This window comes from Dermochelys coriacea, chromosome 4, assembly GCF_009764565.3.
Source record: "Dermochelys coriacea isolate rDerCor1 chromosome 4, rDerCor1.pri.v4, whole genome shotgun sequence".
Classification (NCBI taxonomy): Eukaryota; Metazoa; Chordata; order Testudines; family Dermochelyidae; genus Dermochelys; species Dermochelys coriacea.
This window is the reverse complement of record NC_050071.1, coordinates 136325841-136339366: the sequence shown is the minus strand read 5'-3', so window position 1 is coordinate 136339366 and position 13526 is coordinate 136325841.

Sequence of the window (13526 nt, the reverse complement as noted above, 5' to 3'; positions counted from 1 at the left end):
CTTATTTTCTTGTATGAAGTTAGAGATGACTGAATCGACTGTGGAATAAAACGTTGCAGCATTTAGTAGCAGAGTGTTCAGCTTCCACCTAGAAGATTTTAATCATGTGTAACCAATGTCTATGGTAAATATAATGGGAACATGATCTGAAATTAATATATTATCAATAGCTCCTTCCAGATGTCCTGGAATCAGTTATGAAGACACAAGAAAAAAGTCAATTGTGGAGTAAAATGAATGTACTGTAGAAACAGATGTAAGCAGAGTCAGGATGAGCTCTACCCTGACATCTGGTGGTGAATTGTGACAAGTTGTGGAAAAGAACTTAAGGGGCTGATCTTGTTTGCATAGGCACACCCACCCCGCCTAGCATGAGCCCAGAGCAGCTCAAATGGTCACTTTGGCTGCTTTGGGATCCCCAGTTTCTCTATTATTGGGGCAGGAAAAAAGAAATCTGATTAGGTTCAATAAGGACAAGTGCAGAGTCCTTCACTTGGGATGAAAAATCCCATGCACCGCTACAGACTAGGGACCGAATGGCTAGACAGCAGTTCTGCAGAAAAGGACCTAGGGGTTACAGTGGATGAGAAGCTGGATATGAGTCAACAGTGTGCCGTTGTTGCCAAGAAGGCCAATGGCATTTTGGGATGTATAAGTAGGGGCATTGCCAGCAGATCGAGGGATGTGATCATTCCCCTCTATTTGACATTGGTGAGGCCTCATCTGGAGTACTCTGTCCAATTTTGGGCTCCACATTACAAGAAGGATGTGGAAATATTGGAAAGCGTCCAGTGGAGAGCAACAAAAATGATTAGGGGACTGGAACACATGAATTATGAGGAGAGGCTGAGGGAACTGTTATTGTTTGGTCTGCAGAAGAGAAGAATGGGGGGGATTTGGTAGCTGCTTTCAACTACCTGAAAGGGGGTTCCAAAGAGGATGGATCTAGACTGTTCTCAGTGGTAGCAGATGACAGAACAAGGAATAATGGTCTCAAGTTGCAGAGGGGGAGGTTTAGGTTGGATATTAAGAAAAACTTTTTTCACTAGGAGGGTGGTGAAACACTGGAATGCGTTACCTAGGGAGGTGGTGGAATCTCCTTCCTTAGAAGTTTTTAAGGTCAGGCTTGACAAAGCCCTGGCTGGGATGATTTAGTTGGGAATTGGTCTTGCTTTGAGCTTGGGGTTGGACTGGATGGCCTCCTGAGGTCCCTTCCAACCCTGATATTCTATGATTCTCTGATTCTATAAAAGGACACAGCCCAATTTGCTGGGGTGGGTCTTTGCTCATGGTTTGGTTTATGAACCCAGTTGTGGTGTTTTCCCAATGTAATGGTGATGTTGTTTACCTCATGTTATTAAAGATTTTCTGCTACACTGAGACTCTGTGCTTGCGATAGGAGAAGTATTGCCTCTTTGAGGCGTTCATGGGTGTGTGTAAGATTTTCCCAGGTCACTGGCTGGGGGCTCGAGCTGGTTTTGCATTGCGTTGTTGAGAGGGAACCCCTATGTACTGAACCCAGCCCTTGCTGCTATCAACTTGGCCTGGCAAAAAGGTTACATATATGTACAGTCACACTCCTTGGTGTGTCTGTCTTCCTATATCTTTTAAATCAAGATCCACAAGGAGTCCGGTGGCACCTTAAAGACTAACAGATTTATTTGGGCATAAGCTTTGGTGGGTAAAAACCCCACTTCTTCAGATGCTGGTGTATCTGGTGCATCTGAAAAAGTGAGGGTTTTACCCATGAAAGCTTACATTCAAATAAATCTGTTAGTCTTTAAGGTGCCACCGGACTCCTTGTTGTTTTTAGAAAAGGAGTACTTGTGGCACCTTAGAGACTAACAAATTAATTTGAGCATAAGCTTTCGTGAGCTGCATCCGATGAAGTGAGCTGTAGCTCACAAAAGCTTATGCTCAAATAAATTTGGTAGTCTCTTAGGTGCCACAAGTACTCATTTTCTTTTTGCGAATACAGACTAACACAGCTGCTACTCTGAAACTTGTTGTTTTTGTGAATACAGACTAACATGGGTATCCCCTGATACTTTTAAACCAAGTTCATTCATTAACAATGAGGGTTGGCCTATGGCACTTTGAGACCTGGGTCTCATGTAATTGGATTTGTCCAGATGTCTATCTAGTGTAGTATTCCAGTCATGTCCCAATATTATAGGAATATTTTGTTATTAGAAAGAACACCTGGAATGTCTTTGAAAACGTCAAAACTACCTCCACTTGGATTGTAAATGCTTCCTAGAATTAATTTTTTTGAGTTGAAACAGCCTTCAGGAAGAACATATTTTCCTACAGGATCAGACCAGGAATTACACATTCAAAAGTTAGATTTTTATGAATTAATATGGATGTGCTTCTGCTCTCAGAATTCAATGAAGAATGATACTCAACACCTACCTACATCTTCTTGATTCTACTGGTATCTATTTTTGCTAGCTGAGTTTCCTACAGTAAAGCTACTTGGCACTTTTTCAATCTGAAGTATCTCAGGATTCTAATTCTTATGGAAGGTTGATTAAGTTCACTTACATTCCAGGAACACACATTAAGAAAATTAATGGCAAAGTTTTAAAAGATATATTAAGTTATATAACCTTATTTTAAAGATACATATTTCCCTGTTCATATTCTACAGCCACATTTCTAGGACATGGTCTGTATTTATATATATTAGATACTGTTTAGTTTTGAATGAATTTATGCCTTCAGTTTAGCCTCTAAGAATGCCAGGTATACAAAAAAGATCTATCGTTAAATATCATGTGTCTTCCAAAGTATATTTGTAACGGAAAACAAACAAAAAAATTAATAGCCATAAAACAAGCCAGTTTGGGGCACATTCAGATCCCTGATGGCTTCAGTTCCATCTGTTCCTCCTCTTCCTATATTATCTAATAATAGTCTGAATGTCTCTAAATACAAATATATCTTAAGTCAAATATTACCCTGTAAATACCACTGGGCAGTCTAGAATATATATAATATATTTCTTTCTACAGAAGATTTTATGTATACATACACATATGTATATGTATATACATATATACAGACTCATCACATGTAAATTTACATTTGATTTGGTAAATCAATATATAAATGAGTACAAAACCTAAGTATGAAAAATGAAATCGGTTATAGTCTCCTTTACATGGCAGGAGTGTTGACTGTTCCAAGGGACTTGTGGTCACCATAACATAATCCATCAGAGGCAGAGTTAGTGAAGAGATTCTGTCTAGCAGTACAAGTTGTGATGATTAGTGCTGATAATACTTCACTCAGTAGATGGTGTTATAAATGCCTGCTTAGTGTTAAACTGTTAGTCTATGCATTCCCGTGCTATGCAGTTGTTGTTGCTCAGTTCCAAAGGATATCAGCAGAAGAGTTCAGTATAGCTAGTTATCTGCTAGGAGTTGGAAGATTATATAAGTTAATATTACAATATCTACAAGGATACACATGAAAACAAAGTGATTTTTAAACTTGTTGAGGTATGCTTTTCATGATGGAAAAAACCATTCTGCTATTTTTGGTCAAATCTGATGTCAGTCTTTGAAAGTATCTGCCAAGCATCAGAGGGGTTTTTGCAAAATCTTGTGAAGCCTACTAAATCCATAGTGAAAGTGGATGGGTACTTGATGCTGTATCTGATGTTGGTCTCTTTCAGGATTTACTTTATGCCACTGAATGCAGCCCTCTTTTTGTTTAGCACAGCTGGGAAGTCAGGAAAAAAAATGTGGCCTTTGTGCATATGGGTTTCAGCCTTCTGGCAGCATTCATTAACATTGCTTTATCAGTAAATTTCAGCAGCTTGAAGATGATGGGGTCTGGACTTGCCAGACTCCTGCCCTCCAGTACCAGGCATTTGAGGAGCCGTTACAATATTTAATAGGCAAAACAGGGGGGTCCAATTTAAGTATGTCAGGTAGCCATTTCTGAAGAAAGCTGGTAATATCCATCCCCTCTAGACCCTCAGCAATGCCCCAAAGGCAAAGGTTATTTCTTTGAGATCTGTTTTCTGTCATCCTGGTTTTTTTCCAGTTTGTCTTGTCTAAGCTTTAACGACATAGCTTCTTCATTAATTTTCGTGGTTTCAATGACAATGTTTTGTAGCTCTTTTTTCAAGAGAGCCATTTGGGATTTTATATCACATATATCTTTAGAGAGGCCATGAATATCTTTTGAGATTGTATCCAGTCAGTCTGTGAGGAATTCTTTTAGTGCCATGATATGCTGGCCTAGATTCTGCTGCGGCCTTGCTTCAGCTGCTTAAGTAATTCAGGCATAGGTCTTTTGTTGCCTCTCATTTTTAAACTGGAATCCATAGTCAACAGTTTGAAGTTTATCCAGGGGATTAATTTAATCTTTTATGACAGAAACTTACTTGACAATTTGTTAGGAATGTAATTATTAGAGATGAATTGATATGTGGGGAGTGAGGAGGTCCAGGACTAAGCAGCCATCATCCTCATGGGTACCATGTGACACCTTCCCCCTCCCCAATTTCCTTATTTGTACCTTTTGTTTACACCTACGCAAAGTAGAGCAAAGTGGGTGTAAAATACTACCAAATCAGCATTCTTCACATTCTTACACTGCTAATAACAATTTACATTTACTGTGCACAGGTGTCAATAATGACACAGTGTGCAAGGCAATGGAGAATCAGGCCCAAGGTGTTGCCTTACAGTTGGCTGGAAAAAGTACCCAAATGCTTTTGAGAATGGACAAATCAGGCAGTCCCTCTTCCCTTGGAGGACCTTGCCAGCAGTACCATCTGCAGACATTGATTTTAGCGACTGTGGATGAGACCTCTATTTTCTATGATCTCCACTGGCTGACTCACTAAACTAAATCCAGAGCTCCAATCTGAAAACATAGGAAAGAGGGACATTTTCCTCCTGGAGTCACAGTTTCATCTACTACAATCTTTACATTAACCCTGGAGTTGGGTGTTGCAAGTAGTGCTCCATGGCATACAGGGAAAAATTTGGTCTCAAACAAACCTATGGATGAAGTACACACACACATTAATACATTTTGTCTCTCAACATTGCCATGAAGCAGAAAAGTGTCTCTTTTCACAAATGGGGTAAGTGAGGCTCAGAGAGATCACATGATCATATTATGCAGGAAGTCTGTGGCAGAACTAGATATAGATCCCAGCTCTCCTGAATTGCAGCCCTGTATTTAAGCACACAATTATTTTTCATCCTTATGAATGGAGGCTTTGATTTTTGCTTTAGCTTAAAAATGAGATCTAGAAGTCTAGCTCTATTTTCAATTTCTTCTGCTTTATTTGTAATCTAATCTTTCAAGTATACATCATTATGATAATTTACATCAGTAATTTGGTTTTACTCATTAAATTGCTGCCTCTTCTTTTTAAAGATAGGACATATGTAATGGCCACCTTATATAATGTACAGCCAACCAGGAATATCCTACATTCTTCTAAAGGTCAGTTTAGTAATTTTCCACCAAATTTATCTGAGCATCTAAATCTCATTTTTAAGATACCAAATGTTCTTTCGATTACCATTCTGGTCATTTTTGAGTTTCATTATAATTTATAATGAAACAGTTTTCAGATATAGTCTGTAGATAAGACAGAAGATAAATTAGGCAGTTTTTCAAGGGATATCCACTGTCACCTAAAAAATTGGTTTAAAAAACTTTCCAAACCTGCAATACTTTATAATATATCTGAGCACCTAGATAGCTGCTTCCTGAGAAGCCATCCTTGTGAGAATTGCCATTTGCAAACACAGTAAAAAATTGTCTTTCAAATATATAGATATAATTAAAATATTTTTGGAGTGAAAGTTCATATTGCACAGGATTTTACTCCCATGACTCCAGTTAAAAAGTCAACCAATCACACAGCTGTAACTCTGTGAAGTGCTTTGAATGTACTTCTAAATAAACAAAAATGACCCCAAACTAATAAAATCTACCATTACAATTAAGATGTATACATGCCTCAACTGAGTAACTGCATGATCCCAGTATTGTAACCTTTGTCTCACCCCTCCCCTTACCCTTATTTGTTTTGTCATATCCAAGGCCCTGATTCTGCTACCTCATTGGTAGAACGTGTGTGTGTGTCTCTCTCTCCCCATCCCCTGCTGCCCCTCTTTGGAAGGGGACTCAGAAGCCTCAGTAGCAGGTCATGAATCAATTGCTGTTCCTATGGATTTTATATTATAAGAAAGAGTATTTACACTGGATGACCACATGCACAGTACAATATATGACAGAGTGAATTTCAGTAAGATATCATTGAATAATGAATTTTTCCATTGAACCATAGTTAAGGAAACATCCCAAATATATTGGCGCAAATTCATTGCTGGTGTAATTACATTGAGCAACAAAAGGGTTCACCGAAGTTAAATTTTCTCCTCTGTCAATCAGCAACCAAAACTGACTGGTCTAGTGGTCACTAGAAAACACTCAATTAATGATGTAAGACTTTATTTACATGGCCTATAAGATACATTTACATGGCCTATAAGGTATCTCTGTACTTATAAACTCCAATACTTTACTGCCTATGAGATTTAAGATGTTTTTATTTACAAAAAGGTGAATGAACAGGTGCATTTTTGTGCATCCTTATTGCTTTCACTAGGCATATTGTTACTGGAATTTAAAAACAAAATTGTTGCTGATGCTATACATAATGAAAGATTTTCTATAGCTATAGTAGATGAGTCATTTTTGTTACGAGAAAACAAACAAATTAGAGGTGTGGAGAAGACAGATGCTGTTTCACAAAAAAAAATAATGAAAAATTGGCTTTATTTTGAATCTGAAACAAAACTCAATTTTTTTAAATTCTCTGCAAAGGAAAATAAGAAAAATATATTGAGTCAATTGAAACTGTTTTATCATTTTTAATTGTGACTTTTTTAAAAAAAAAATCTTATACAAGAAAGGCAATGTGGCCTAATGAATAGAATACTGAACTTGGGGCTCAAGGAATCTGGGTTATATTCTTGGGTGGCATTGGGCAAATCACTTTATTTCCTTGTGCCTCAGTTTCTCCATCTGTAAAATGGGGATAATGATACTGACACCTCTTTTGTAAGGTACTTTAGATATCTGGAAGAAAAGAGAGGATGTGAAAATCACTGCCATTAAATATGTTGTGGCAGTGATAAGAATTGGAGTTAGAGTTCATCTGAGATCACCCCCTGCCGTCTGGGAACAAATGATAGTAATATCATCATTATATATTGCATCACATTAGTCTATCATAGAATATCAGGGTTGGAAGGGACCTCAGGAGGTCATCTAGTCCAACCCCTTGCTCAAAGCAGGACCAATCCCCAACTATGTCTCACACTGTTACTCCATCTCCTATCCTGGGCCTCCATCTCCTGGTGCTGCACTGCTTCTATCTCCTTACATTAATCTCTTTCTTGACCTCCTTTTGTTTTATAGCCTCCTGCCTCCATGGGAAAACCAACGTTCTGTCTTCTTCATAATTCATCAAGGCCTGAAATGGACTCCAGAAACATCTCCTCTATTCTGCTTCCTACTAACATCCTTGGAAGCCCTTGTGGACTGTTTTCAACATCTGGCTGGTCCAAGGGCAAGTGCATCATGAGAGGTGTTAGATAATGATAAGGGGGAGGAATAGCTCAGTGGTTTGAGCATTGGCCTGCTAAACCCAGTGTTGTGAGTTCAATCCTTGCAGAGGCCATTTAGGGATCGGGGCAAAAATTGGGGATTGGTCCTGCTTTGAGCAGGGGGTTGGACTAGATGACCTTCTGAGGTCCATTCCAACACTGATATTCTATGAAAGATGCATCATCCTCGGAGTCGCTGGGATTCTGTTGATAGTGGAGAGAAAGTGAAATATTGTTAATTTTCTTATCTGAATTCAATCTCATTAACCTCATGATGTAAGACACTGTTTCTGTATGGGCCATTGCGTCCCTGTCCAGAATCTTGACTTTGGCATTTTTCAAGCTACTCAGTGTATTGAGGTCAGAGGGTTTTTTGTTTGTTGTTATTCTGTGATGTAAGAGAGAGAGGATTAAGAACTGTCTAGCTACCCTTACATCAAGCCAATCCACTGTATAATGGTATTTAATGTTAATTAGTCTAATGTACTACAAAACAGAGTTCAGTAACACAGTAGCAGAGATAATGAAAGGACGACTAATGATTTCCTTGCTTACAGGACAACAACTCTGCTGCCTGTGGTTGCTATTACCCACTGTGATGTTAGTGAACATTCCTCATCTGCCATGTGAACTTGTCTACCACCAGACCACTGGGGAATAGGACTGCTATGATGTGAGACAACTGACAAGAGTAAACAATAAGATTGGATGCAATTGGACAAATCAGGTATTGTACACAAGCAAACATGCACTGACTGTGATCCCCACTATAAAGTGGAACATTAACCATCAGAAAACTTCTTCATGATTTTAAAGTTCAAAGAAATAGACAATCTAGGAAAAACTCTTACATCAGATAGATTGCTGAGATTCTCCCCAAAGAGCTGTCCATCAGTAACTGGTTAAAATTCTAGCATCCAGAATGTAGTCAGGGGTGTCTGGCATAAACTGGTTCCTATAACTAATGACATATTGTCCAAAAGTAAAAAGGGCATAGTATCAAGAAATTGTAAAGGACAATATGGAATGTAAAATCAGTAAGATGTCATAAAGGTAGAGAGTAGCAGCCGTGTTAGTCCTGATATTCGCAAAAAAGAAAAGAGTACTGTGGGCACCCTTAGAGACTAACAAATGTATTTGAGCATAAGCTTTCATGAGCTACAGCTCCTGCATCGGATGCATGCCTTATGCTCAAATAAATTTGTTGGTCTCTAAGTGCCACAAGTACTCCTTTTCTTTTTATAAAGGGTAGAATTTAGGGTCAGCATGTGTTACATGAAGGGCCAAATCCTGAAGCCAATGGGGGTTTGCCTAAATAAGGACTGAATAGAGTGAGTCAAAACTGTTGAGATTTAGCTCAACCGGTTTAAAGTGAAATTGAAAAGAAGGGATATGACTCCGTGTCTAGAGAAGATTCCAGATGAATCTTGGAAGAACACAAGTAAATGGGAGGCCACAAATAAAGGGAAGTGTGAGTTAGAGGTACATACAAGCGTCACAGAGGTGAAGCAAGTGCATTGACTGTTTTGTTAATATTCTAGTAAATGAAGCTTCTGAACAATTACTTACGGGAAAAAGGATGGCCAAGTGATTGAAGTACTTGCCTGGGATGTGGGAGACTCAGGTTAAATTCCCTATGCCAACATGACTACCTGTTGGACCTTGGGCAAAATCACTCAGCCTCTCTGTGCCTCAGTTCCCCAACTCTAAAATGGGGATTATATTGCTTCCCTATCTCACAGGGGTCCTGGAGCAGAAACCGACACCACCAGGATAAAAGCACTGCCTGTTGGAATGGAGCCCCCATGACCAAGGTCAGTCATGGGACACACACAACAATTATTTGTATTGCGGTAGCATGTAGGAGACTCATTCTTGGACATGGACCCCATTGTGTTAGGCACTGTACGCACACACAGCAAAGAGATGGTCTGTGCTCCAAAGACTTTACAATCTAATTACTAGGCAAAAGACAACAGAGAAGTAGGAAGCCTTCGGAGAGACAATGCTGGTGGTGTCCACAAATCAGCTGCCTATCTGTTAAGTTTTCTGTAGGCACTATGGCAAAGGAGGGATTTGAAGGAAGACAATCCTGTGAAGTATGTGTAATTATCACAATTTTTGTGATGGGGAAAAAGAGCTGTTAAAAGAGGCTACGTCAGTTATTAAAGGTCATATGTAAAGTTTGTGGAAGAACTGGGAATAGAAGCCACATTTTCTGAGTCCCATTCCTGGTCCTTAACTCCTGACATCCTCCAGAGAGATGCTTGATTTAGTTATCTGAACAAGGACAGCAATTTTTAATATCTGAATTTAATGTTTGAATGAGTATGGCATATTCTCTCTACATATTCCAAATATCCCTAACTCCCTTCTCCCCACTTCAACAAATACAAAACTATATAGATGTTTGGTATCTTTCACAAATAAATAAAGACAGCATTCCCCCTCCACCCCCCCACACAAATAAAGGAAAAAGCTAACATTAACAGAAATTCAAAGTAAAAGGAAATAAAAAGGCAAAACTATTTGTGGTTGTAAAGCAATCATTAAAAGAAAAGTCCCTAAATCAGTCTCTAATGAGAAATATTACTATATCACTGGATATATTACCAAGGAATATTATGATGAAAAGTGCGATGGCTTCTGAATTTCTAAATTCAGCTTTCCAAAGGAAAAAGGGTAGTTGTCCCACCATCTTTGCAATATAAAGAAGGGGCAGAAGTGACCCCCGTTGTTTTTCACAAGGAACTACAGCTGCTGTTTGCCTTCGAGCTACTACACAAACACATGTCAGTGTAGTTCCTCCCTGCTCTGCTGCAGATTCTTTAAGAGTCAGAGAACACAGGGAGAAAGGTGATTGGAGAGCAGGGCCAACTGATGGACCCAGCTTGCAAAGGACATTTCCTACAATACTCATTTGAAATGACCTGCAGGTTTTGAAAGCATGACTGTTGGCTGTGTTGCTCCATTTTCAATCATAAATGCCAAAAATTACACTCCTACCTCCATATGTAGGCACTTAAATACCTATTTTAAGCACCCAAATTAGCACACAGATGCATAAAAGGGGAATTTAAGAGTCCACATATGGATTTCTGTGCATACACTAGCCAACCAAGTCTGAAAGACACTCTCTTGATGGATGGACATTATAATATCCTCATTGCTCATATCATCTCTTAAATAGAGCTACATTATTATGCAGCATATTTCAAAAAACAACCAGCTTATAGTCCTGCTCAGCTGTCACTTATAGACCAGATTTCCTCATATCCACCCAACCTACTTTGGAAATGGCCTACAAACCTTCATAAAACACCATGCTGCCACGCACCACAACATCTTTGAAGGTACAGAGAACCCTGCATTAATTCTCCAACACTTATTCATACTAGCAGTACCATTCATTTTAGTAGGATTATTCTTGTAGGTAAATACTACCCATAGTGAGTGAGGGTTGTAGAATTAGATCCCCGGTGCACAAAAGAAAATACTCAGGGCCTGATTCAGCAAAGTACTTAAACACATGCTTAAGACGGTCCCTATTCATAAAAGCTCTGTTCCACCACGTTATGGAACTTCTTTTTTGTCTATAGATTTTCGGGAGGAGGAGGTATGGGAAGAGAAGGACATTTATTTCAAAATATATTCAAGAACATTAAGTTGTACAGTTAAGCACTCAAAAGTCAAGAAACACCAAGTTAACAACTGTGCAGGGCAACCTATTTGCCCTTTAGCTTTAATTACATAATCTTTAATTACGTTATCCCATACTATTATTTCACATGGCCCTTGAATGAAGCATATAGTGCAACGGTGTTGGGCCAGTGCATGAGCGTTGATGGTCAAATTTATATTTAGCAACTTACTAGAAGAGGAGAACTGCCACAGTAATTGATCTGCCAACATCAAATTAAAAAAAAATCTCATATGTAAATTTAACTCCTACTAATTTTTAAATAATTTAAATTCTGCACTACAGATATATCTTGCGAAGGGACCTGAATACAACAAAGGAATTCCCCTAAATGGCTGAAACAGTTTCCTCATGGTGCCAAGACTGGACTTAAGTTTGATTTAAACATGTTCCCAATTGTTTAAGTTTGGCGATATGTTTAAAATACTGTTATGGTCCTGATGGAACCACGTTTCAGAACATATGAATTGCCATACCTGATCAGATCAGTCATCTATTTAGTCAATACTCTCTCACTTACAATGAGAAGTGCAAGAATCTGTGCAATGCATTAACTTGACCCCAGGGATGCTTCTTCCCAATCTCTAGCAGTAGATGAATTATGCACTGAAACATGTGGGTTTCTATGCTTTTTTTTATGCTAATGTAACTGTGAATGTTCTAATTTTCCTTATAAATGTTTAATCTGCTAAACTCTTGGATTCAATGATTATCTTGTGCCACTAAGTTCCACAGTTAATTATGTATTGTGTAAAAAATGTACATTTCATCAAGGTACAATAGCGTGATTTTTCCTCACCCCCTGGTACTCAAACAGCATGACGAGTGGGATGATGCTTCTTTAATGCAAGGAACAGAATTTAGTACTGGATAGTTCCATGACAGTGGAAAATGACACGTTAGGAACAGTGCGGTGTGGTTCTTATGGCTGAAAGACTTGCCTCCGAGTGTTTTCTTTGCAAGGAACAGAAATGCTACCATCGTTAAGTTACAAATAATACTTCGCAAATTATCTCAGTTTTGGTAGCCGGTGGTAATATTGTTTCCATTTCTATGAAACAGTTAAGGGATAAAAGAAGAGGGAGGATAATAGTGGTTTCAAACCAGTATATCCTAAAGGAGAGAAATAATTCCTCCATTGCGAATAGTATTTTGAAACAACGTCTAGTGATTTACTGACCCAGGGAAAGTCCCTATTGCTCTTCCAGGTCTTCAGACTGCTTCACTGCATTCAGGCACACAGTTTAGCAGTGGTGCAGCGCCCAGATACCGTCCTCCTTGGCTTAGTTCCTAGAAATCCTGATGCGATGCATTGAAAAAGTAATAACTGAGGCCTGGCAGGCCTTTGTTAATTGTTGCCTAACTGGTGAAGAGTGGCCAAAGTTGTATGAATTGTCACAATAATATGTTATATAGAACTGTTTAAGAAAAGGTTTGAAGAGACAGAGACTGAATTAATTTAAACAGAAAAGGTCTACTGATATACCACTTCAGGACTGTGTTAAGATTATGACTGGTAAACAAATGGACGCAGAACACAGCCAAAATTGGTGTGTCAGAAATTAGCCTAGTTTGGTGGACAAATAATGAGAGGATGGATTATTCACTCATCGCCTTTTTTGGGGTACTTAGAAAGAGACTTGGGTGGGGAAGAAAGGAATTTTTACCATTACCATAGCTGCAGTGGAAGAGCTGTTGCTGTGACACCAGAGTTTGATACTCCAGTGGGGACACTTGCCCATCATCACTGCACCAGCAAGGACCCAGACTTGATACCTGTGAGACTTGTTCAGTCTTTCCTTCCCTCGTGTGCTCCTTTCTACCCCTCATTTTTCTCCTGGTCTCTCTCTTTCTCATGGCTTTTCACCTGATTCTGAAATCCACTGCACGTCACCAGCACAGTGATATGAGATGCCCATTAGCTCTGCTGCCTGAGAACTCCAGTGAAGAACAGGAAGGTGAGCTTGGGTCCAGAGCAACAGGCCAAACCTGCCAGCCCAAAACATCCATTCATGGCTGACCAGCTGCACTATATCCTGAGAACATCAACAAGGCTGTTGTAATGCTGCCTACAGTGACTCAAGAACATGAGTGTCACCCTAAGGGCAGACTGTTAGGAAGTAGGGCACAAACCTCAAATTGGTTTGGGAGATCTATACTTAGATGTCACCAAC